This window comes from Physeter macrocephalus, chromosome 10 (genome assembly GCF_002837175.3).
Source record: "Physeter macrocephalus isolate SW-GA chromosome 10, ASM283717v5, whole genome shotgun sequence".
NCBI lineage: Eukaryota > Metazoa > Chordata > Mammalia > Artiodactyla > Physeteridae > Physeter > Physeter macrocephalus.
Window position 1 is genome coordinate 40,810,851 of NC_041223.1, and position 25,927 is coordinate 40,836,777.

The 25,927-nt window shown below is 35.4% G+C and overlaps 1 long non-coding RNA gene across 1 annotated transcript; it reads right to left on the reverse strand.

Moving 5' to 3' along the window:
* Positions 1-2,966: 2,966 nt before the first annotated feature.
* On the reverse strand, positions 2,967-12,762 carry LOC102982924 (uncharacterized). Its single transcript, XR_447347.2, has 4 exons — positions 12,693-12,762; positions 9,025-9,086; positions 4,178-4,350; positions 2,967-3,099 (listed from the first exon to the last, which is right to left on the reverse strand). It is a non-coding gene; the product is annotated as an uncharacterized lncRNA (long non-coding RNA).
* Positions 12,763-25,927: the final 13,165 nt, after the last annotated feature.

A 25,927-nucleotide genomic window follows, 5' to 3' on the forward strand; every position in this document is an offset into this window, starting at 1 on the left:
AAACATTCATCTATTGTCAGACTTGCATAGCATCACTGCAGATTGCTAGGAGACCGTAAATGTTTTTACAAGCATAAAGCCTTCACTTTTTCCTACTGCTATCTACTGCAAAAAAAGTTTGCACAGCTACTGGTCCAAACATACTCCTTCTATTGACTCAGAGTAACAGATATAGCCTTTAAAGATCTAAGTTGAAGAAAGAAAAAACTTATTATCATTTAATCCACGGAGGGAGGGGACAGTATAAACAAATCTCAAATTTCAATAATGTCCTTGAAGAGCTATTCCTAGCAGAGCTTTGGTTGATGTAGATCTTCCGGACACACTGGACTTTAAAAAACAGGGAGGTGAAACTGTCTTCCAGGTTGCAGAGACAAGACCACACCTGAATACACCCAATCTCTCTGAAAGAATTAAGTACCTACCTCATCATAAAAACCTCCCTTTATGCAAACTAACCAGATTGCCTCAACTTTAAATGAATGCACTTTCTCAATAGATGCATTTATCTCCCCCAACAGCTTTTTCTAGGTTCCTGTAATCATAGGTCATTGCTTTGCAAAAAGGTAAACATCATTCCTACCCTTATTCCCACAATTAACTTCCAAATTTAAATTATTCTGTTGTAAAAACTGAAGAACGAGTCAGACAAATGGTATCCTGGAGAGAGAACTGGTTAGCCATGGGATCAGGAAAATTCTTCTAAAGTTTACTAAATTGTTATCTTTAAAAAATTATAATAATCCATTGTTATATTTAGTAATTACATAGAATTAAAATGAACCAAAGAAATTAAAGTGAAATGAAAGAGCACAATAGGAAGATGTGATAAAAATTTGCAAAAAATTCAGATTTGGCAGTGACTCTACTTATTCTGCCTATTATTTAGTTTAAAAAATGTAGCAGAAAACAAAATATCCAGGTTATTAGGTTCTTAAAATAGATTATATGAGCAACTTTAAATATTACCCATATCTCTACAAAGCTACATAGATAAAATTTTAGTTATGATGCTAATTTGAAACTAATTTTTAAAAAGGCATTAATGCAGGTATCTACTGGAAATAATATAAAATTATTCAGAAAGAAAAGAGCATTCTAAACTTAAGCTTAATCTACTTCATCTCTATTTAATAAATGTTTGACCGCTCACCAATGAAACATAATAAGCAAATAAAAAATTTATCATCTCAGTAGAATAAAGATGCCATGGCAATGCACTGCCATTTCATGGTTAGTGTATCAACAAGTAAGTAAATGTTAATAATACTTTATGTTGTATTTTTATATCTGGTAGTAGACCCAGAAATGCCTCACAAAGATAGCAAAAATACTAATTAATAAAAGTTAGAAAAAAAAAAGTGTTAACAGGTTAGAGCAACCTAAGTAAGAGGATAATTTAACAAGGATGCTAGAAGTTCTATACACCTTATATGCTATGGAGGTATGGAGCTTCTAGCATACAAAGGGCAGTACTTAAATAAATAAATAAATAAATAAAAGCCTTTGTTCGATGCTTAGCAAAGAAGCTTTTTGACCTGTTTTTTTCTGGGAAAAAAAATGAGAATAAAAATTGTGGTTGTTTTGAAATTAAATATATACACATTCTCAGAACGGTACTTGGCACAGAGCAAAAAATTAAAAAATACTACCAGTAACTATTACAGTCTTGGTTTGTGGGAAGATAATGGCAGAAGGAAGAGGCAGATGAGAAAAAATTCTTTTTCCATGAAAATCTCTTTCATAGCACACTATGTTCTACGTTATATGGGAATAATATTGTCTTTAGGACCACTTCAATGGCAAATGATGATTCTGACCTTTTTTAAGTTTGGTGAAGAAAATGAGATGAGGCATTAAAAGAATACGAAGGTGAATGCACAAACACAACGAGAAATATAAAATGGCAAAATTTTCCATCTTTCAATGGGGTTTTATAGACTTCATCATCACAGGACTATACACCCATACTATTTTTTGTTAAATGTAAGAGTAGAAAAAATTTTAAATATAGACACATTTAGCTGTGGGGCTCATTCATATGTAACTGTCTATTTTTAACACCTTTCAAGCCACATAATTACACATTTCAGATATGGCTAGAAGTAAAATATATAGCTTTGTCAATTTTTCTTTATTACATTGATGTGAGAAAATGAAGGGTTTTATTCATGAGTGAAAATATTTACCATTGGGTCCCACTTTGTTTTAAGTAGTGTGCAAAGCACTGAAAATTCAAAGATACAAGGAGAATGCTTATCCTCAATTAAATCCCTTAATTTATAGAGAGCTAACCTGTCTTTATGTATCAAAGAACAGTAAATTGCATCTTCAGCAACCAGAATGAAATTCTTTATGTTGAATATTGGAGATGGCTCAGAAGAAAAGGCAAAAAAAAAAAAAAGAAAGAAAGAAAGAAAGAAAGAAAGTAAAGCTATAGTTTACTAGGAGAGGGAAAATAGTTAAGAAAAGAAAAAAAAAAGGAATCCAAGCTGACAGGTATATTGAGAGTTGGAAATATAAAAGAGAAAACAATTATATTATGTTTTTGATCATGATACTTATTAATCATTAATATGTTTAAAAAGAAAAATTGAAATCTCAGTTTCCTAACTTTGGAAAATAAATGATGAGAAATATGATATGAAATGTCCAGAGAAGTCAAGAGATTAGAATCAGACCACAGGATGTGTTCTGAAATAGCATACTAGGCTTCACCCAGTAATTCATGTTGAAGAGTGGAATGAAATGAGATCATCTTGGTAATTAACAATGGTGGGGCAAGAAGAATAGGCATAGTTCCTATATGAGTAACAAATGCTAAGTGTGTGATATAGTTACCAGTCTGTGACATAATAAGAAAATTGTAAAGTTTAAAACTAATAGAAGTTACACATTAAAGGTACTGTTCTTGTAGAAATGGCAAAGGAGGAAGTCAATTAAGTAACATTTAATAGTATATATTTGTTTCTAGAGTTTCAACAGCAAAACACTGGTTAAAGATTTGATCAATTACACAAATGTATAAGGATTTCACTAGTACAGTAGTCTTCTCCCCTTATCCATGGGGGACACGTTCCAAGACCCCTCAGTGGATGCCTGAAACAGAGGATAGTACCAAACTCTATAAATACTACTTTTTTTTTCCTATACATACATATCTATGATAAAGTTTAATTTATAAATTAGGCACAGGGCTTCCCTGGTGGCACACTGGTTAAGAATCCACCTGCCAATGCAGGGGACACGGATTCGAGCCCTGGTCCAGGAGGATCCCACATGTTGTGGAGCAACTAATCCCGTGTGCCACAGCTACTGAGCCTGCACTCTAGAGCCCACAAGCCACAACTAGTGAGCCCACGAGCCACAACTACTGAGCCCACGTGCCACAACTACTGAAGCCCGTGCACCTAGAGCCCGTGTTCCACAATAAAAGAAACCACTGCAATAAGAAGTCTGTGCACCACAAAGAAGAGTAGCCCCCACTCACTGCAACTAGAGAAAGCCCACGCACAGCAACAAACACCCAATGCTGCCAAAAATAAATAGATAAAATAAATAAATTTATTTAAAAAATTAGGCACAGTAAGAGATTAACAAGTTATAATAAAGTAGATAACTATAACACTGTACTGTAATAAAAGTTATGTGAATATGGGCTTTCTCTCTCTCAAAACATCTTATACACGGATTCGAGCCCTGGTCCAGGAGGATCCCACATGTTGTGGAGCAACTAATCCCGTGTGCCACAGCTACTGAGCCTGCACTCTAGAGCCCACAAGCCACAACTAGTGAGCCCACGAGCCACAACTACTGAGCCCACGTGCCACAACTACTGAAGCCCGTGCACCTAGAGCCCGTGTTCCACAATAAAAGAAACCACTGCAATAAGAAGTCTGTGCACCACAAAGAAGAGTAGCCCCCACTCACTGCAACTAGAGAAAGCCCACGCACAGCAACAAACACCCAATGCTGCCAAAAATAAATAGATAAAATAAATAAATTTATTTAAAAAATTAGGCACAGTAAGAGATTAACAAGTTATAATAAAGTAGATAACTATAACACTGTACTGTAATAAAAGTTATGTGAATATGGGCTTTCTCTCTCTCAAAACATCTTATTATACTGTACTTACCCTTCTTCTTGTGATGATGTGAGGTGATAAAATGCCTACCTGATGAAATGAGGTGAGGTGAATGATGTAGGCATCATGACGTAGCACTGGACATATTGATCTTCTGACAATATGTCAGGAGGATCATTAGCTTCAGGTGATTCCCAGATCATTAAGCCTTGATGATGTCAATGGTTGAACATCAGGAGCAGATGACGTGATGCCTGGGAATCCTGGGAAGGACAGAGCAGGAGGGCAAAAGATTTCATTGTGCTACTCAGAACAATTTAAAACCCATGAATTGTTTACTTCTGGAATTTTCTGTTTAATATTTTGGGACCAAGACTGACCTAGGGTCCCAAAGTGAAACCAAGGAAAGTGAAACTACAGAGGAGGGACTACTGTAAAGGTTGTCTCCCTGCAAGGGAGTTGTATTATTTAATTAGACCTTCATATTCTAGAGTCTGAGCCTAGAAATCATGGATGAGTTTAAAATTGAGAAGTCAAAGATGACTGGCTTACCTAACTCAAAAGAGACTGAGGTATAGCTTCAGGGCTAATGTATTTGTGTATTATTTATATTTTGGAACCTGTAAATATGTGTGGCATAGCTATATTCTTTTCATGTAGACTGGTCTCCATGGAAAGTCAGTTTAGGAAAGTCAGTTTATGATTAGAAAGTCGAACATGAAGGGGGAATTGGTTATGTAACTGAAATATCTAGTGGCACTAAGTTCCAAGAGTCTGAGGCCTACATCTGCACCAAATGGTTGGGATACCTGCCTCAAGACTTTCACTAGATACGTGTCAATGTCTGACTCGCTGCAATTTTATTTTCTGTTTTCTAGCTAAATATCTTTTCCGTTTGAGCTTTCCATACATTTTACAATTGATTATATTTGAGTTTACTAAACATTCCAGTGAGATTACACCCAGAATGCTATGTTAGTATATTGGGTGTTTCCAAAGTCTTTAGTGAAAAAAATTAAAGCAACTCTTGGTTACTCCCATAGATAACTAATCTTATCGAAGAATTATAGATTTTACTAGTTTAACTCTCAGAAGCCATCTTCTTCCCTAATTTCCAAGTGCTTGAGCAGCACACATTCTAGGTTCTACTTACAAATTTTATTTTTGGTTGCAAAACAAGTTCTTAATTTGACTGGGAAAAAAAAGTATACATTTTTTCTTATTTAGTTAATGAAATTATGCTATGTTTTGCATTCTACTCCAAAAAATATCCTTGTGTCCTCCAAATCAATGTATAGACATACTGTGAAGTAGTAAAAATGTAAATATTACTGACTAAAATTATATCCATCCATGGAGTAGATAGTGGTGCCATTCATGACCTACAGAACTTCAGCTAAGGAACAGTTTTGAGGAATGTCATTAATCCTATCCTGAATGTGTTGTGTTTTGCATTCCTTTGAGACATCCAAGTATTTTCCAGAAGACAGTTCTGAGCCCCAAAGAGGGAACTGTTGATAGTGACATATGCTTCCCAAGGACCAAGCAAGGATATAAAACTGTTCCTTCGTTATGACAATTTATGTCATCAATGATCACACGAGAATGTCTTTCCTTGAACATGCAGTGGATTTCAGTGGGTGGAAGAGTAAATGGGACATGTTTAAACAGAGTATAGAGGAGATTCTTTTAAGAAGTTTGGCTGTGAAGGGGAGGAAAAAAGAGACAGAGGCTGAGGTGAGAAACGTTATTTTTTGTTTTCTTTGTTTTGTGTTCTTTATGGGAGAGACTTGGGCATGTTTGAATGCTGAATGAAAGGCTAAAGAAAACATACTGAAGATACTGCAGACTGTATCTTAAAATATTAACATTACAAATATTTGCACAGCATTACCCAAATCTAAAACAAAATCATGTGATGTTTTCTAAGAGGGATGTTTTTTAAAAAAAACAAAAAAGACAAAACCAAACCAGAGCAGCAAGCATGATAAACTCAAGAGGGGCACATGGACTCCAGGTGTCACGGTTGGGGTTGTTTCATTGTGTCAGGGCGGCTCTCTGCACCATCCCCACATGCGATGGTGCTTCTCTGGGTATGGGGGGCTCGCTGAGCGTCCAGGAAAAGTCAGGAGCAGAGCTTTGCACTGGCTGTGGAAATGGACTACACGTCAGTTTGGTCTATGTACCCAGATGATTTTCATCCACCTTGTGTAGTTATCCAAAGAAGCCTTTGATAATCAACACTGCTGTATATTATATATGAAAGATGTTAAGAAAGTAAATCCTAAGAGTTCTCATCTCAAAGAAAGAAACTTTTTTTCTGTTTCTTTAATTTTGTGAGGTGAGATGACGGATGTTCACTGAACTTACTGTGGTAATCATTTCATGATGTATGTAAGACAAACCATTATGCGGAACACCTTAAACTTATACAGTGCTGTGTCAAGTTTTATAATATTTATTTATTTATTTATTTGGCTGCATCAGGTCTTAGTTGCGGCATGCAGAATCCTTAGCTGCAGCATGTGAACTCTTAGTTGCAGCATGTTAACTCTTAGTTGCAGCATGTGGGATCTAGTTCCCTGACCAGGGAGCGAACCCAGGCCCCCTGAATTGGGAGCACTGAGTCTTAACCACTGGACCACCAGGGAAGTCCTGTTAATTATATCTTAATAAAACAGAAGAAAAAAAAAGTTAAAGAGAATAAGTGACAGAAAAAAAACAAAAACAAAAAAGTCTTTGACTTTGACTTCATGCCCTCAATTTTCTAAGGAACAGCTACCCATATTTAAAGTTTGGAACTCAGGTATATGAAGATGCAAAAGGCAGCAGAATTCAAGAACAGCTAACTCCAAGTCATATTATAGCTTTGGAAAAAGAAATCATGAAAAAACTTTAAAAAGAAAGCGTTAGGGGCTTCCCTGGTTGCTCAGTGGTTAAGAATCCACCTGCCAATGAAGGGCACACGGGTTTGAGCCCTGGTCTGGGAGGATCCCACATGCCACAGAGCAACTAAGCCCATGTGCCACAACTACTGAGCCTGCGCTGTAGAGCCCACGAGCCACAACTACTGAAGTTTGCACGCCTAGAGCCTGTGTTCTGCAACAAGAGAAGCCACCACAATGAGAAGCCCACACACCACAATGAAGAGTAGCCACCTGTCGCTGCATCTAGAGAAAGCCTGTGCACAGCAACAAAGACCAACAAGGCCAAAAATAAATAAATTAATTAATTAAATAAAAAATTAAGAAAAAAGAAAGAATTAATAAAACAGAGAAGAGAGAGGGAGAGAGATAACAATGTATGGAAAACCTTGCTCAGCTTATAACATTTTTATGTTTGAAAGCTTCCAAAAGGCTAAGGATGGTTCATCATAGGCAAAGCTGATGACTGGAAGTGAAAACTGAAAAAATCTGCCCAGTCCCAAAAACAAGTATATATTCAACTTACTAAAGATAATATAATTCATTATGACAGTGGAATGAAACCTTGGGAAGAACAATTGCAGTTGGATGCAATGATCATATAAATTGCAAAATGAAACACCAAAGAAAAGGTGACACTGGGGGTGTTAAAATATAAGACTGAGTAATGTTCATAGTGGGTAGGATCAAGAAACCAATCAGGTTTAAACACCTGAATCTGTTGTAAAATTAGAAATAATAAAGTTGGTAAATTTTTATATTTAATTATTCAATTCCCTTTTCTTTAGCCATAAACTTCAGCCATTTTAACACATTTTGTATCAATATCTTGTTTGGGGAAACCCAAATAGTATAAGTACATGCGAAATTTATTTTGTGTTTCAGAACTACTTAGGATCGAATATAACAGTGAATCATTTTACCTCTTGATAAAAGTAAATCAGACTGTGAACTTTGTTTATACTAGATGACTTACATAGAAAAATTATTCTTATTTCCTTATATTATGGAAGCAGGAGTTTGCGTTCCTAAATTGGCTCAAATTGTAGAAGCCACAGTGTTCTATAATATGATTGTATAATTTTTAAAAAAACAGGCAGACTAATCTAGGTAAATTCTACTTCTTACATATAATTCATATTATATTCAGAGTGTACATGTACATGTGATTGCTGGTTTCTGTTGCAATACTTCATAAAAGGAACTAAGACATCTACAAACTTTTTTCTCATTGTCTTTTCTTTTACCTAAAGTAAAAATAAAAAGTTATGTGAAAATTGCAAACTTTGCTTGAAACAAAAACAGATAAACCTGAGAACATTCTTAGGATACCATTGATCCATTCCTCTTTAAGTTTAATGGAACAATTTGATAGAAAAAAGATATACCTAATATATCTTAGAAGGAGAGCTTACATATACTGTCTTAATTCCTATAGGGTACTTTTTGCTTATTGGTTGATTGACAAGTCAGAGATGATGCATGTTTCTTACAGAAAATTAGTTATGGTTCTTAGATAAGATTACCTATCAAGGAAAAGACATGTTTAAAGAGCAATTGCAAATTTCTAAATCAGGGGTCCCCAACCTCCAGGCTGCGGACTAGTACCTGTTAGGAACCGGACCACACAGCAGGACGTGAGTGGCAGGAAAGTGGGCAAAGTTCCATCTGCCGCTCCCCATCGCTCGCATTACCGCCTGAACCATCCCCCACACCTCCAGCTCCGTGGAAAAATTGTCTTCCACAAAACTGGTCCCTGGTGCCAAAAAATGTTGGGGACCTCTGCTCTAAATGACCTAAGAGATCTTCTCCTCTATTTATATTTATAATATAAATAAAATATATTATAATTACAGTAAAAATATTTTAAAAACACAAAATTTATCTCTTAAATTAATTCATTTGTCTCATAAAATTGTCTATGTATATCCAGTTGCAATGTTGTTCTATTATTAAATCTTTAATCATCACAAACCAATATTAATATCCCAAATTTTACCTTATTCAGATTACCTGAGAAATTAAAGAGGCACTGGATACGTGTACAAGTTTTCATATTATGTTTAGTGTCCAACCTAAATTTTTATGACAGAAAAAAGTACTGTAAGTTTTTCAGTGATTAATTTCATGTTACAAGGTATGGTTGAAATTTAATGATATTTCCACAAGAACCTAATTATATAAGTTATTAAACAGAAGCAAGATTTAAATATTTACTCTACAGTGAGATGATAGAGTATTGATATTAAAACGTCTTGAGTTTTCAAATAGATAGTGGAAAAGTTTACCCCTAGACAACGGTTCCAGAATTTTACTGGGTTTTCAAGATCAGCATAAACAACTGCCTCGTTCAAATGGCTGTGAGATAACAACTGAGAGTGAGAATATTTTTCTCCCCTCTCCCAAATCTTTCATTTATCATTTGCAAATAATGTATCTATTTCGGAAGAAGATCATTGATGAGGTCATTTGAACTTGACGTACAGTACCAAAATTGTCTAAAAAACCCCAGTTATAAAATTTGAATATATATTTGGGGTAATATTCTTCCCTCAAGTTAAAATTTTCAGCATTTATAAAGTAGCACATTTTATGATTATAAAGTATAAAATTCCCTAAATTATACATGTTCCAAAATTTTGTTTTTAAGTAGATTTTAAAATAATTGAATGTATTTTTCCATACAAGTTGTAAGAACTTATTTTTAAGGAAGAAAAAAAAGGTAGATAACAACACTGTCTCAGAAATGTCAACAAAAAATAATCAAAAGGATTGGAAAGAAAAATATAATAGTTTATGCTGAATAGTAGTTCTGGAGGGAAAACATGTTTAACTAGAAAATGATAAAGAAGATGTTTGTGAAGGAGATGGTGTTACATTTCCAAGCACATTAACAGCTAATTTCTGTGGTTCTCCCTTTAGATTTTAAATTCAAAATGACTATTAGATACACACACACATATACACACGGCCCATGTACATTAGTAGATACATACATCCTTCTTAAATCTATCCACTAAAAAAGTCTAAAGCAATGATATCCCCAGGACTACTTGAAGTAATGACTGATTCTGGGGCTGGGATAGGCAGAGTTAAATATGAGTCTTGAACATCTTTTGGTGCCAGAAAGTAAAGAAGTGCTCAGAAGATTATAAAGGTATATAAGGACACAGAAGTCAGCTTGAAGGGGAACCACAGGCCAAATGTGGGACAATTTGATGATCAAATTCAGACTGTGACAAATGAATTTAACTGTAATACAAATGTAGAACATAACCTCTCTGAATTAGGTACAGTAAAAGGAGCTACCTAAATAACTTTGGAAAAAAATATTTTGACCAGAAACTGTAAGGCTAAAGACAAAAGAACTGTGCATAAACATTGTACTCTAGTTTGCAAGTTTGTTTCTCACTGGAGTATAGTTTAACAATTCTGAAAGTAGGTCTATACTAGGGATGAACAAATAGGTAAATTAATGTTAGATTATGGGAGCCAGATTTCTTCTCACTGTCAGAGAAAGAAATTACTATCAACTGGAAAAGTCTAGAATGAACCACGTGATACCAGGTTAGAGTTCAGACATCAATATGAACCCATGTTTAGTTTTACAGATAAATAGATAATAAACAGATGATTATAGACTATGTGAATACACTGATTAATATACATTCATATATTCCCCAGCACTGCTTACTAGAAGCAAGGCTACACCAATAGTACCCTAGACGCCTGCACCCAGTTCTTGGTTTCTAATATCATACTCAATAAAAAGAGAAATGGCTTTTCTAGGACTGGGGCAGAGGAAATACAATATGAGCATGGAGCATCTTTAACATAAGAAAGTAAATAAATGCTCAAAAAACAGGAGGATAGAAGATGTTAGGATAGAAAAGTACATTGGAGCCTATCTGAAAAATCTCCCATTAACCAAAGCTAGAACAATTTGGGCAACACAATAAATACCATACTATTGGATCATAATCCAAAGTGTAAAATAAACATGCAGGAGTTCATACTGATACATATAAATAATTGAATGAATAAATAAAAGAGGGAGTAGAAGAATTCCCCCTCATAGAAGAATTACAAATAATATGTAGATATTCTTCTCTAGGAGATGGAGGTTAATCTCTCTCCTTGAGTGTGGGCTGGATTTAATGACTCACCTCCAAGCAACAGAGTATGGAAAGGGAAATATAGTAACTTTACAGTGTAGACACCTGGTTGACACAATATTAACCAAGTGATTCAAGGTTAATATTATCAGTGATAAGTTATGCTGATAGCATATATTCCCTGACATAATGTGATACTGTTGCTATGTAAGAAATATTCTTGTTTTTAGGCAATGCACAACTGATAATTCAGTGGTAAGGAGGCATGATGTTAATCTACTATTACATGGTTCAGAAAAAATACACAAACACACCATATAAATGTGTTTGTGTGTGTATATATACACACAGAGAAAATGGTAAACACGGCAAGTGTTAAACAATTGGTGAATTGGGATGAGAGGTCTATTGAAATTCATTGTACTATTCTTGCAACTTTTCTGATGTTTTAATTATTTCAAAATAAAAAGTTACAATGTAAAATTAACAATATTTCTTATTACAGGATTAATATATTGCCATTGTAAAATAATGTTTGAGAAAAAAAGACCTAATATTTAAAAACACAACAATCCTTGGGACTTCCATGGTGGTCCAGTGGCTAAGACTCTGCTCTCCCAATGCAGGGGGGCCCGGGTTCGATCCCTGGTCAGGGGACTAGATCCCACATGCATGCCGCAACTAAGAATTGGCATGACGCAACTGAAGATCCCGCACGCGGCAACAAAGATCCCAAATGCAGCGACTAAGACCAGGAGCAGCCAAATAAATAAATACATAAATATTAAGTAAATAAATAAATACTGTACTTGGTACAGTTACTCCTTAAAAGAAACAACACACACACAATAATCCCACCAATAGGTTATGAACATTTCATGTTTTTAAAACCATGTATATTTTTTAAAGGAACCATACTAGACAAATTGATATTTTAACCTGATTTTTTCCCTTGGTATATTGTAAACATTTTGTCATATCATTATAGTTATACCATTTTAATGGCTGAGTGGGATTTCATTGTAGAGTTATTTAACCAATTCTCTAATCATATTCAGGTTATTGATATTTCAGTATAATAACCAACACTGACACAAAACATATTTGTAGCTAAATCTTTTCCCACATGCATAAATATTTTCTGAATATAATTTTCTAGCAGCTATCCATTTTATTAAATAATAGTAAGTATAATTATTAGTCATATATATACATAGAAAAGTATCCCAACAAAACCTAGAGTATAGAAAGACTCCAACACCTTAGGTCCATTCTGTGGATGTCATGATCATACATATATTCTGTTTTTAGTTCTTCCAGTGGTTCCATTATAACTTTTTTTTTAATATTTTAAAAATATTTTGACCACATCACCCGGCTTGTGGGATCTTAGTTCCCCAACCAGGGATTCAACCTCGGCCCTCAGCAGTGAGAGCACAGAGTCCTAACCACTGGACTGCAAGGGAATTCTCCATTATAACTTTAAATCATAGAGCCCTGTTTCTTTATGTATTTATTCCCAGCTGTGAAAAGTGAGGCAATTAGTGTGCTTAAACCACCACTTACCTTTCTTCTCCCTCTCTACCTTCAAAACTATGTTATAATCTTGGGTTATTATCATTCAGCATGGACCTAATACCAGGCACTACGTAAAGAGAAGGGTCAGAGAAGGAATAAATGAAAGTAAAATAAAAATATTTTATTTTTCTTATTCTTAATCGAGCTAATAGACAACTATTTTAAAGTAATAATAGCAACAACGTATTGGGCAATTATAGTTTTTAAATAAGTAAGATGAATGACACCAATGTTATAAGAGGGGGAGAGGCGACTTGAGAATACTCTGTTATAAAGTACCAGCACTGTCCATGAAGCATTATAGCGTTACTTGAAGATGTTCTTAGATTTGTTGTAAATGTATATTGCAAACTCTAGGGTAACCACTAAAATTTTTTTAAGAAGTATAATTGTTATGTTAGGGGAAGGGAGAAAATGGAATCATAAAAGACTCAGTTAGGGCTTCCCTGGTGGTGCAGTGTTTGAGGGTCCGCCTGCCGATGCAGGGGACGTGGGTTCGTGCCCCGGTCCAGGAGGATCCCACATGCCGCGGAGCGGCTGGGCCCGTGAGCCATAGCCGCTGAGCCTGTGCGTCCGGACCCTGTGCTCCACAACGGGAGAGGCCACAACAGTGAGAGGCCTGCATACCGCAAAAAAAAAAAAAAAAAAAGCTCAGTTAATACTAGAGAAGATAGAAAAATGGGAAGCAGAAAAGAAACAAAGAACAAGGGCGATGAATAGAAAGTTACCAATTTGTCTCCCATGTGCTCAGAAACAAAACTATCTGGTACTATGGTGGTGGAAGATTTGCCATCTTTTCTATTTGGATCACTTTGGTCACCAGATGCTAAGGATTCTGATACTTAGATGCTGTCCCTGCTCCTACTGGTGATCAGGAGAGTGAAAAGAATGTATTATATTCAGTTATGTGTATCTTAAAGCAATGCTGCCATGAGCTCCTTGCATCTTACAGGAGTTTTAATAAAACACTCCTCTCAGTTTTTATTCCCTAACACTTCTCTCAGGACAAAGTAATGAATCCATGGAAACTGGGCCAAAAGATTGTCTCAATGACAGACACATTCCTTCACTCAGAATCACTGTCCCTTTTTTCTCTTCCTGAGATAATATCCTTAAATAGAACTCCATTTATTCTCAGAAGTTATTATGCATGCAACACGTGACGGGGAGGACTGGTGAGCAGCAGTGAATATAAACCCAGTTCCTGCCATCAATAAGTTGACAGTCTAGTAGAAGAGGTAGGGTACAAAAATAGACAATTACAACATAGTATAATAAATGCTATGACAGAGAGGAGTATATGACTGTAGAAGCACAGGGTAAAAGTACTTAACCTAGACTGGAAGGGCTAATGAGAAAAGATATGATGACCAAGATAGGTTGTGAAAGATGGGAAAGGGTTAGTTAGGTGAAGAAATATGCTGCAGACAATGTGAATCACATATGCAGAAACAGGGAGTTGGAAGAGAGCCTGACATTTTCAGGGCTGTGTTGGCACTCTTAGGATAATTTCTTTTCCAGAAGGCTCCTTGCTTCCTTTTACAATATGACCTCTGTCTGGGCCTGCACCTCAATCCACCAGACATCCAGGGACTTTTCTTAAACTGAGGATTAATAGTTAAAGTGCAAGATGGAATCGTGTCTGAGTAAACTCAATGACATTGTTAAAAAGAGCATGTGAAAGGTAAAATAAGGAGAAGAAAAGAGATAAAACCTAACTTCCTTCCCCCACAAAATGTCAGGAGGTACCATATTCCAGGTATTTTGTTGGTTCTGGGCCAATAAATAGAGTAGGGAGATGGTATTCAATCCATCAAGCCAAGAAGAAATTTGTACTAACATATTTGTGATTTGTGAGAGATGCCAATACCTGTCAAATTAAAATATGAGAAAACACAAGCCTTTGTCAGCAACTGACTAAAATGACAGGTGCTAGCTCTCCTAATATGACCCAATCCAGTGAATTCTCATTCTTTGCTGCAAAAACAACTGCAGAAATTATCTGATGTCCCATGTTAGTCCTGGTCATTCTGCTGGCCTAACATGCAGGACGTTTGCCAGGAAGAAAAGGGTCAGTTGTGTTTTTGAGGCCCATACTTTGGGGTCCCACATTTTGGTATCCTCAGAAAATCTAGCTAATTTATCTTTAATTGCCTTTCACCTTAATACAGTGTCCTACCTTAATTTGAGAAATCAGCCAGTCATCCCTAAGCAACCATAGATGTCAAAATCAATCAGGTTTCATCCTACAAACAAGTTAAACAAGTTGCAAAAGCTTGAGATTTCATCCTCACAGTATGTAAATGTAGCAATAAATTGTGGACTTAGCATGCCAAGACAGAGGATACAATGAAAATAATTGGTCATCTAAAGTTCTCTCTGCAATGGGGGGCTGGATCTCAAAGAAAATAATTTTTTAAAGCATGAGTGAAAATGCTTATACTTAACTCCTTGCCTTTCATTCCTGTTCTGCTCCTTCTTGATCAAGATTATTAAATCAATAAAATTTTTTTAAACTCTTACCTTGATTTCATAAACATTATTATCTCTAGCTTCCCATCTCACTTTTCCTCTGGATTCAATCCAGCAGAGAAAAGTGTCTTCATCTGTTGCTTAAACCACAGCAAGCCCAATTCTCCTTCATGGCATTTCTTTTCTTTTGCATTAAGTTCATTTGGTTTACTAGGAAATAATTTCTTTCCTCAACATCACCCTTTGAACTAAATAAAGGTATTGAGTAGATGTGGTTTCTAGATTTGGTACCAGAAAATATTTATGTGGAGAAAAGTTGAAAATAATAGATAACTCCAGAAATTATTCATTTATGTCAAGTTTTATGTCTGTTAAGAGCCTCTGCCCCAAACCTTTGGATTTAAAAACACCTTTTTTGTTTTCAGAAAGTTTAAGGATCTAAGGTAACATATAGAAGAATAAGTAGGTAAGAACATTTAATAAAAATAGATTGTGAAATAGTAGACTGAGCTCTAAAAGGTCCTAGATAATAAAACCTATTCTAAAATTAAAATAACTTTTATGATGCCATTATAACACAACACTAGACACAGTTCAATAAAACAGATTTGATGGACCAGAACTGACTCTATTATATGTAAATTATAATATAATATGGGAAGCATCAAATCAATTAGAAACAGATGGGCAGTTTAAAAACTGTGTTGGCCAAAATGTTCAATGTCATAGAAAGTTGGGAAGAGACAGTTAGAAACTGAAGAGACACAACAAAATGCAACATATGGACTTTGTTTTATCTCAAATGCAAAGAAATGAATTGTAAAAAGACAACCGTGAGCTATGGACTGAGTACTAGTCAATATTAAGAAATTATTTTAAATTTTGTTACATGTGATAAAGGCATGGTAATTATATTTTGAAAAAAGGAGGTGTCTTTCTCAGGTAGAAAAGCATACTCGATTATTTACAGGTGAAATGACCGGATACCTGGGATTTGTTTTAAAATATTCAAGATAAAAAAAGAAAAAAAGAGTGAAGGAGAAATGAAATAAGGAAGACAAAATAATCATTGGGAAAGTATGGGGATTCATTATATGATTTTTGCTACTTTCAAGTAGTTTTGAAAATTTCTGTAAAAAAGTTTTTCTAAAGAAACACTGGAATCATTTCTTCAAATAAATCTCACATTGAAACAAAGCAGAGTGTTTTGCTGAAGGAAGAGAGAGAAGAGAGCTACAAACTCCTAGCTCTTGACCCTTTCCCAGGAGAGTCCCTGAAATGTCTGTGGAACATGGTGTGAGAATGGCAGCATCTGGTTCAACTCCCTCAGCTGAGAGACAGCAGAGCTCTCTCCAAGCACCACAGTGTCCGAGTTGACTCTTCCCATCCCATAGCTGATCTTTTTATAGGAGTACTCACCTTCCTGCACAAAGCCCTCTTCACCTGCCCAGGTAGGGATCTCCCTGTATACACTCTGACTTCACCCCTTCCCTTGCTCTTGGTGCCTGAGAATTTGGTAAATATGTTATTCATCTTTTGATTTGTTGGCCTTATATGCAGAATACTTTATCATGGGACTAACCATAGTTTTCATCTTAATAAAGGATGCTTTTTAAAAAGAAAATGGGGCTTCCCTGGTGGCGCAGTGGTTGAGAGTCCGCCTGCCGATGCAGGGGACACGGGTTCGTGCCCCGGTCTGGGAAGATCCCACATGCCGCGCAGCGGCTGGGCCCGTGAGCCATGGCTGCTGAGCCTGCACGTCCGGAGCCTGTGCTCCGCAACGGGAGAGGCCACAACAGTGAAGGCCTGCATACTGCAAAAAAACAAACAAACAAAAAAAAATAAAAAGAAAAAGAAAATGGTGTAGAGGCAGTCGGTCAACTACTTAGAAAAAAAAATCAATAGAGTCCTTAACATAGGTTCTACTCCAAAAATACAAGAGTAGTAAAAAGTCAAATGTAAAATAAAAAGCATAAAATGAACAGCTAAAATAAAATTGTGGTTAAATATCAAGGTAAAACATACCTAGGTAAAAGATAGGGTTTTCTAATCTTGAAAGTAAAAATCAAAATTTTTACTATACAAAGTCTAAAAAATTTCATCCCCAAAACATACAAATGTTTTAAGGGTTAAAATCATATAATAAGCTAGGAAAAGAGCCATAGCAAAAAAAGACAAGTGGTCAAACATTTTATTATTAAAAAAAGCTCTTAAAAATACTAAGATCACAGAGAGCAAAAGGCTAAGGTCATAAATAGTCATTTCATATGAGAAAAATACCATAGGCATATTTACATAAATATCTATATTATTCTTGTCACTATTAATTAATGTAATTGTAAGGTAAATGAGAGTTTTTACCTACCAAAACAGCAATAAAAATGTATCAAATATAGTTCTCACTCAGTTCAAAAATGTCTCTAAAATATTCAAATCTTTGACTCTAATTCTTAGAATTTATCCTAAAGAAACAAATCTTATTAAAAAATAAATTGTTCATTAAATGTTGCTTATCACAGTAAAAAGTTGAAAACAAGTTAAATGTTCAACAGTAGAAGATGATTAGATAAGTAATGATTCAAATGCTTAATGACATTGTAAAAGATTCTGTTAATGCAAAAATGTTTACGTTTTAAGGTTAAGTCTAAAAAAATTAAAGGATGTAGATTTTAATATAAAAATGGTCACTAATATTTTCAAATTAAAGGCTAACTTTTTCATAGATTCAAAATAAAATCTATTTAGTCATTCTTTCCTTTGGATGTTGAGATTAAATGATTTTGTTCTTTCCTGTTTTTTGTTCACTTAAATTTCTCTCAAATTTTCTCTAATAAATACTCACTACTTTTATTATTTTGTTAAATATAATTTGGAAAAGGTGTGTGCTCTGCTTGCAGTGTAAATAACTTTACACTGTGTGTTTATTAGGAAAGAATGACATAGAAGTTTGGCAATCTGAGCTGTTCCTTGATCTTCATAGTGTTAGAGTATGTCATATTGAAATTTATCTTTTCCCTTAGTTATAGATCTTTGTATCAAGCAGCTAGCTAGGCAGAAAGTGAAAAGGAATTGCTGGGTGAAGATGAAATAAAGGTCTCTGGCAGAGCTACTGATCTTCCCTTAGCAAAATTCTTGGAGGTTCTGAAAGGTAATGCCTCATATTATACTGAACCAAAAATTGCCATCATGATCAAGACATTTTCTGTCATGAGCCTAACACAATGTCAGTAATGTTAACAACCGCATGCTGATCATGGAACATAGTGAAATATTTGAGATATGTTATTTAGGGAAAAAAGAGCATTCTGCCTACTAAAGTTTCTTCTTTTAATTTTAAAAACATGGCTAAAATATGCATACAAGTATTGCAGTATTATTTGTAATAATGGCAAATTGGGAAAAAACTGAAATGCCCAACAATAGAGGAATAATTAAATACAGTACTGACTATTCATACTTGTGGAATATTATATAACCATTAAAAATGAGGTAGGTCCACATACTTTGACATGGAAGTTTCTTGTAAAGAATAAATAAAATAATTCACAAGCTATATGTATACCTGTGTATAATTTGATTCTCTTTAGGGGGTGGGTTGGAAGGGGCCTTCACTTTTTTACATACTTCTGCCTTTGCATTTTTGTGATGAGAAGATGTTGCTTTTATAACTAAAGAAGAAGGAGAGGGAAAAGAAGAGGAGGAAGAGGAAGAGGAGGAGGAAGAATCAACAGTAACAGGAGCAGCAACAGAGCAAGGAAGAAAGGAAAGAAGGAAGAAAAGAAGGAAGGAAAAAAGGAAGGAGAATTTGCAACTGATGCCACCAGATGGATATAGAGCCATTCTCTAAAGCTGGTCTTGACTATCCACAGAGGGTGTCACACAACAGCAATGTCTTAGTGAAATCACTGTAGGCCACGGTATGGTTCTAAATTTTTATAGCTCAAATATCAGTTTACCAAGAGCTGATCTATTTCTGAAATTGAGACCTGATGTTTTTTCCAAATATGAGGCAGATGTTAAAACTAGGAAACCACTGCATACATTTATTATTAGAAATAGATGTAAATATTGGCCCAGAGCCTCACATTCTCTGATCAACCTCTTCCCCTCACCAACAAGGGCATTTGGGAGAGCAGAGTGGGCAAGGATGCAGATATGGTTGCAGAACTTAACTGGGCCACTTACTGCTACTGACTTTGGTCAAGTTTCTTAACCTCAGTTTACACATCTGTAAAAAGAAGATAATAATTATCTCTCAGTTTTGTTGTGCAGAAAAGCGTATATGAATATACAGAGGAGGTAGTTTGATGAGCATAGAAAATGGGGGAAGAATTTGATGTGGATGGCTAGTTTCAACCTATTTGTCTATTTCCCTAATGGAGGTATACCTGACTTAGAGCCAGAGAATTGTATCTGCTACAATTGCATTCATTAATTAGCAGTCAATATATTAGTACTTTGCCAGACAAAACACTAGGCACTAACAAAACTGCAGGGAAAAAGAAAAACAAAGGCTCCTGTTTTCATAGTGAGTCCCTGACTTACTGTGGTTGGAGTTATGATTGTTTTACTTCATGGTACGCATTCAGTAGAAACCATGCTTCAGAATTTGAATTTTGATCTTTTCCAAGTGAGCGATAGCAGTACGATGCTCCCTCATGATGCTGGGCAGCTGCAGTCAGCCATGCAATCACGAGAGTAAACAACCAATACATTTACAACAATTCTGTACCCATACAGACATTCTGTTTTTCACTTTCATTACAGTAATCAATAAATTATGTGAGGTATTCAACACTTTATCTTTAATTGGCTTTGTGTAAATATGACTTTGCCCAACTCTAGGCTAACGTAAGTGTTCTGAGGATGTTTAAGTTAGGCTAGGTTAAGCTATGATTTTCAGTAGGTTAAATATATCAAATACACTTTTACTTACAATGAGTTTATCAAGACGTAACCCCATCTTAAGCCAAGGAAGATCTGTATTAGGGAAGTCAAACACTAAACCATTCAGCCCACATTGTAAAGAAGAGAGCAAGGTGCCATGGGAGTATAAAATGGGCAGCCCCAGGAAATCAGAGAAAGGTCCCAGGAGGAAGCAACATTTCAGCTGAGAATTGAAGGGTGAGTAGGAGTTAGCTAAGTGAAAGATGTAAGAAATTAATAAACAGAAACCTCAATTAAATATAAAGTCAGAAGACTCTCACACCCAGCTCCAATAGCAGAGCCCAACAGGAAGAAGAAAGGCTCCTCTTCTTTCCTGACAACAACTCAGCCAAGGAAAAGCCATGGACTCTTTGTTTACTACAGCCCTCCCAACTTCCTTTTCCCCTCTATAAAAGCATCCTCCTTCCCTTGCTGTGTGGGCCTTGCCTGTGGCTCCCTGTGGTTGCAGACCCCGAACTGCAATTCTCTGCTGATCCCAAATAAACCTATTTTTGCTGGAGAAATAACTGGCGGTCTATTAGCTTTAGGTCAACAAAGAGAAGGAGTGTGACTCAGGCAGAAGGAACCGTTTGTGCAAGGACCACAGGTGGGAAGAAACTGAGAGATTTGGAGGTACTAGGAAAAGTCGAGAACAGCTGTGACAGACGGCTATGAAGAGCGATGAGACTGCAAAAAATTAAGATCCAGCAGATCCAGTCTGCTTAGAGGCAGACTGAAGGATCGCAGTCATTATTTCCACAAAGACAAAAGGAGTCATTAAAGATTTCTAAACTGGAAATTCATGCTGTCTCTCTTCTCCATTCTTTTCCTTTATGTTAATAATACTCCTTTTAGCTGTCTGATGGTGGGGACACTTTCTGACCCTTATTCTTTATAAGGTTAATATTTATTCATCAAATTCTCAGAGTTCTGAAAGTGACCATGTGTCCCTATCTACTGTAAGAACTGAATTTATTTAAAGTATTTTCACCTTGTGTTCTTTTCATATTTGTAATGGTCTTAATTTTCTAGACCTCATGTATATCACCAAATGTGGTGTCAGACACTAAGGTTTGTTTTTCAATGGCTTCTGATTACACAAATTGTCCTATCAGTGTTTTACTTATTACAGTTTTTTACAGAAGTAGAAAACGCAGAGGTAATATTTTGACACTCAGAATTTGACCACACTGTATTTTTTTTTCCTAGCCATAGTACTTTTCCCTTTGTTCAGTTCCTTTGAAAGAAATTGTAGCCATTAGTTAATGCCACCCATTTATCAAGGACTGTCCTATACACGTCACTCACATCTCATTTAATCATCACAATAACGTTGCAGGAATGAATTTCTGTTTTCTTTAGAGTTGGGGGACTGAGGTTCAGAGGTTATATATCTAGTTCAAGGTCACATGGTAAATAAATGACAAACACTTCCCCAAATAGTCAGTTTCAGTTTACCTGTGCTTCTGCCAACTTCAAACGTTCCTAGAACTATAAATGTAAATTTTTTTTTTTTTTTTTTTTTTTTTTCTGTACGCGGGCCTCTCACTGCTGTGGCCTCTCCCGTTGCGGAGCACAGGCTCTGGACGCGCAGGCTCAGCAGCCATGGCTCACGGGCCCAGCCGCTCCGCGGCACGTGGGATCTTCCCGGACCGGGGCACGAACCCGCGTCCCCTGCATCGGCAGGCGGACTCTCAGCCACTGCGCCACCAGGGAAGCCCCTAAATATAAATTTTTTTAAAAAAGTATTCCTAGATAGACTCTCAAAAAATTCATGTTTGAAATTATAGGCACTGAAGAAGGTGAGAGGAAGAGTATTCTCCTCCTCAAACCTCTGGTCCACAAACAACTAAAAATATGCAAAATCTGATCATTGATGAAAAATACACATTACTTGCTATAAATGGAACTGAATGGTAAGAATAAAAGTGAGTACTCCACATCCAAACCATCAATACAGCTTTGCCCTGACACATGATTGTATTTATGGTTTGAGGAGATACTAAAAATAACAAGAAAGGGCAGAAGTCTTGTTTAAAGCAGCATCTTTTAAAAATGTGTAGCGTGCAAGGATGAACACAAGACCAAATCTTATTTAATGTGGTAAGAATTTTTTCAGACACCCTTTTCTTATAAATTTCTCATCTAGTTCCACTTACATCATTTTTGCTTGACGTATCATTTCACCACAGAGCACATTTTTATTGATTATCCAAGTTTTGTGAATACTTTTTAAGAGACAACAGAGTTTATGTCTCACAAATATTGGAAATTCCCCAGAAGTCCTGGGAATTTTGGAAAATCTTAAGACATTCATGTTTCTAATTCTTGAAAACATTTGCAGCTTTAATGTAACGTGGCTTTTAAAAACAGTGCCTGCTTTTTAAAGGTATCTTGCATCTGACCACAAATTGAGAGGATTGTTCAAAATATTTTTTGAATGAAAAACAAAAGTCTGTCTAAATACCTGAACCAATCAGATTATTTTTGTCATCACAAACTATGGGGTTAGCACTATGGTATTCTGATTCATAACAAATTTAAAGAGTGAAATTTTGTTTTAATAATTTATTTCCAAAGCTAAAATTCTGCTGTAAACAAACAAAAAAGCAGTAAAGTCCTTAGTCAACTAACTAACTACAATTTTTTTTCCTCTTAGAACTACTCTTTTTTATCTTACAAGATTAGAATACTTTTATATGAACATATTCCCACACAGAAATCTTTCTCTAATTTGATGTTACTTATAACACATTTTAGCATTTTTAGCTCTTTTCCTCTCACACATAATAGCTATTTATCACGTAGAATCATCAGTTTAGAGGCAGAGTTTGGCTATAATGCTGACTAAAAAGACTGGTCAAATGCCAAATGGTAGCCTGGTTCCCACATTTGCCACATTTGGAATCTTGGATAACCATCACCTACAGCTCTTACACTCTTTAATCATAAAGTGTTGCAAGTCCTCCAGACAAGTGAGGATGAGAGTAAAAATGAAAATTAAACAAATTTTTTGATGGTTTCCGATGATACTCTTTAATTACAAATGTTAAACTTCTGCTAGATTATTCCAGAGTTACTATCTAAATGTTTAACTTGCACTAGTTTATTAAAAGGTACATATTTAAGGGAACAAGGTATAAGGTATATATGGCAAAAGGAAGTATTTGATACAACAAATCAACAAACAAAACCCAACAACAAAATTGTTCTAAATGTGTGTAAGAAAAAGAAAGAAAGAAATTTGGTGGAAGCTTTATATCACTGAAATTGTTGTAACTTCTACTGTGGATTCATGGTGGGAAACAAATTCCATAATTGAAACTCCAGCTATGAACAAAACCTGAGAGGAATAGAATGTATATATTATATTTTAAGCTATTACACGTCAGAAAATTCTAGTGAGAGATTAGACTGAAGAAATAAAGAATGTGAAAACGGAGAAGAAATATGATTGAAAGTTCTAAACTGAAAGAAATAACTTCAATAACATTATAATTTATTGCATCTGCTGTCATTTTTATTTTACAAATTATGAATTATAAAATTATAAATTATATATTTCAAGTGTACAGAAATAATATAACAGGAAAATATCTGTTATAGTTTTATATTTACCTTGAATTATAAATGACAGGATGCTGGATATATTTACATTTAACTTCCAAATTACTCAGTCTCACTGAAATTTGAAACTCATGGTTCCCCCAAATACTTTTGAATTAACCTGCCCAAGGAAAGGCAGTTATTGACAAGCTTGGCTAAAATATGAAAAATTGTCTCAGAATAAACATTTTCTTTAACTAGCTCTCTGGTTGTGTCTACCTTTGAAAATGTCTTTATATAGGGAGTAGCTTGAATGATTAGAAATTAATATGTTAGCGAATTATAAAGGTCAATTTAATTCCAGTTGCTCGAGTTGAGAAAAACTTGAATGTGAGCCGCAATCACATCAAAGCCTTCAAAAGCAATGGCCAATTTATACTCTAGGACTCTGGGTGGAGTCGAGGCTTCAAGTAGTGTTTTAAAGAATCTCAAACTTTTACCCTTTACCCTCCAGAGTTCTTTGAGTTTACCTCAATTGAAGTTGTTTTCTCACAGGCTTAAGGTTAGTTTAAATTTTTTCAGGGAAGGGTTTCTAAATTAGTTAACTGTGTTCAGAATTAATAAATATACCTGAATATATGAAATATATAACTCTGACCCAAGCTTTTCAAAGCAGAAGGCAGTCTTACATTTCTCTCCATTTACTTTTAAAATAAAATAACCCTCATGCTTTCTGCTACCATGGCAACTAAAAGCTCTCTTACTGTCTATACTAATTCTGATGAACAGTTTTGTAAAAAGTAACTGACTAAGAGATTCCAGCACAAATACCCCCCCAGGCTCCATTTCATTCCATGTCTTGTACGGACAGATGGCTCATTACATTAAATAAGACCTGAGACCAGGGTTGGCTTTCTAAAGTGGGTGCCTCTTGAGACAGATTTTATATTCAACAGGAAAGTGTGTGGGCATTGAAATTACTCTACACGTCACAGCCCAAATAAGCATTGGGTCATTTGAGAGAAACATCCAGAGACCAGAAGAAATAATCTGACTTAAAATTTCAACACTTTGAAGACCAGGAAACAAATGCAAAAATTTTCCTCCAAATTTGCTTTCTTCTTTATGTGGTATTCTTGTTACTCTACTGTCCTTGAAGCAAAGTTCCACGTCTGCTCTTGAGTTCTGAAAATTGCCAGCTGCAAATTCTGACATGCCAAGGGCTCAGCTATATTTGCCCAACCAAGAAAAGGTAAAAACAGAATCTTGGAGCCAGTAAAGATTATAAACATGTTTCTATACTTTTGGTGTGCTGTTTATAAAAAGAACCCACTTTAAGACTTTAATAAGCCCCCAAACTTCATTATTTTGCTCTCCCTCCAAGTACAAAGCACAGATGTTTTGGCATGTTGGAATTTGAAGTTTGGAATTTTTAGGAGAGGCAGTGTGTGGGCAAGGACCTAGCACCCTGGGCAGGTAGTGGTTCAGCAAGTTTCTCAAAATAAGGTGAAAGAACAGCCCATGGCCTAGAAGCTTCGTTAGGACCCACAGGGTCTAGGATGATAATGCACTGAACCAAAAGTTCACTAGACTTCTTCCCAATATTTAAGGACTTTAGACAATCTTACCACTTTTAATAATAGGTAGCATAAGTTTGTGCATGAAATTCTGAAGTAAAACGATGGTAATATAAAATATATGATTATCTAACAAGACTAGGTAATTTCATGCAAAAGCAGAGGCTTTGCTTAAATAAGTTTCTTATTGTTTACATAGTAAGAAACACTATTATAAGACTATAAAAATGACCCTGAAGTTTCTCCTTCCCGTTTCTAACATGACCAGCCTCTCCCCCATTTCCACCCAATATTAATTATTTTTTCCCCAGCAGATTCTAGAACTTCACCTCCCAATTCAATAGCCATTAGCCACATACAGCTATTAATATTAAAATTAAAATAATCCTTTTCTAAACAACCCTCAGAATAGGAGAAAATATTTGCAAATGAATCAACGGACAAAGGATTAATCTCCAAAATATATAAACAGCTCATGCAACTCAATATTAAAAAAACAAACCAATCAAAAAACGGGCAGAAGGGCTAAATAGACATTTCTCCAAAGACATATAGAAAAACAAAACAACAAAAAAAAACTAACTAAAAATAGAATTACCATATGACCCAGCAATCCCACTACTGGGCATATACCCAGAGAAAACCATAATTCAAAAAGACACATGTACCCCAATGTTCATTGTAGCACTATTTACAACAGCC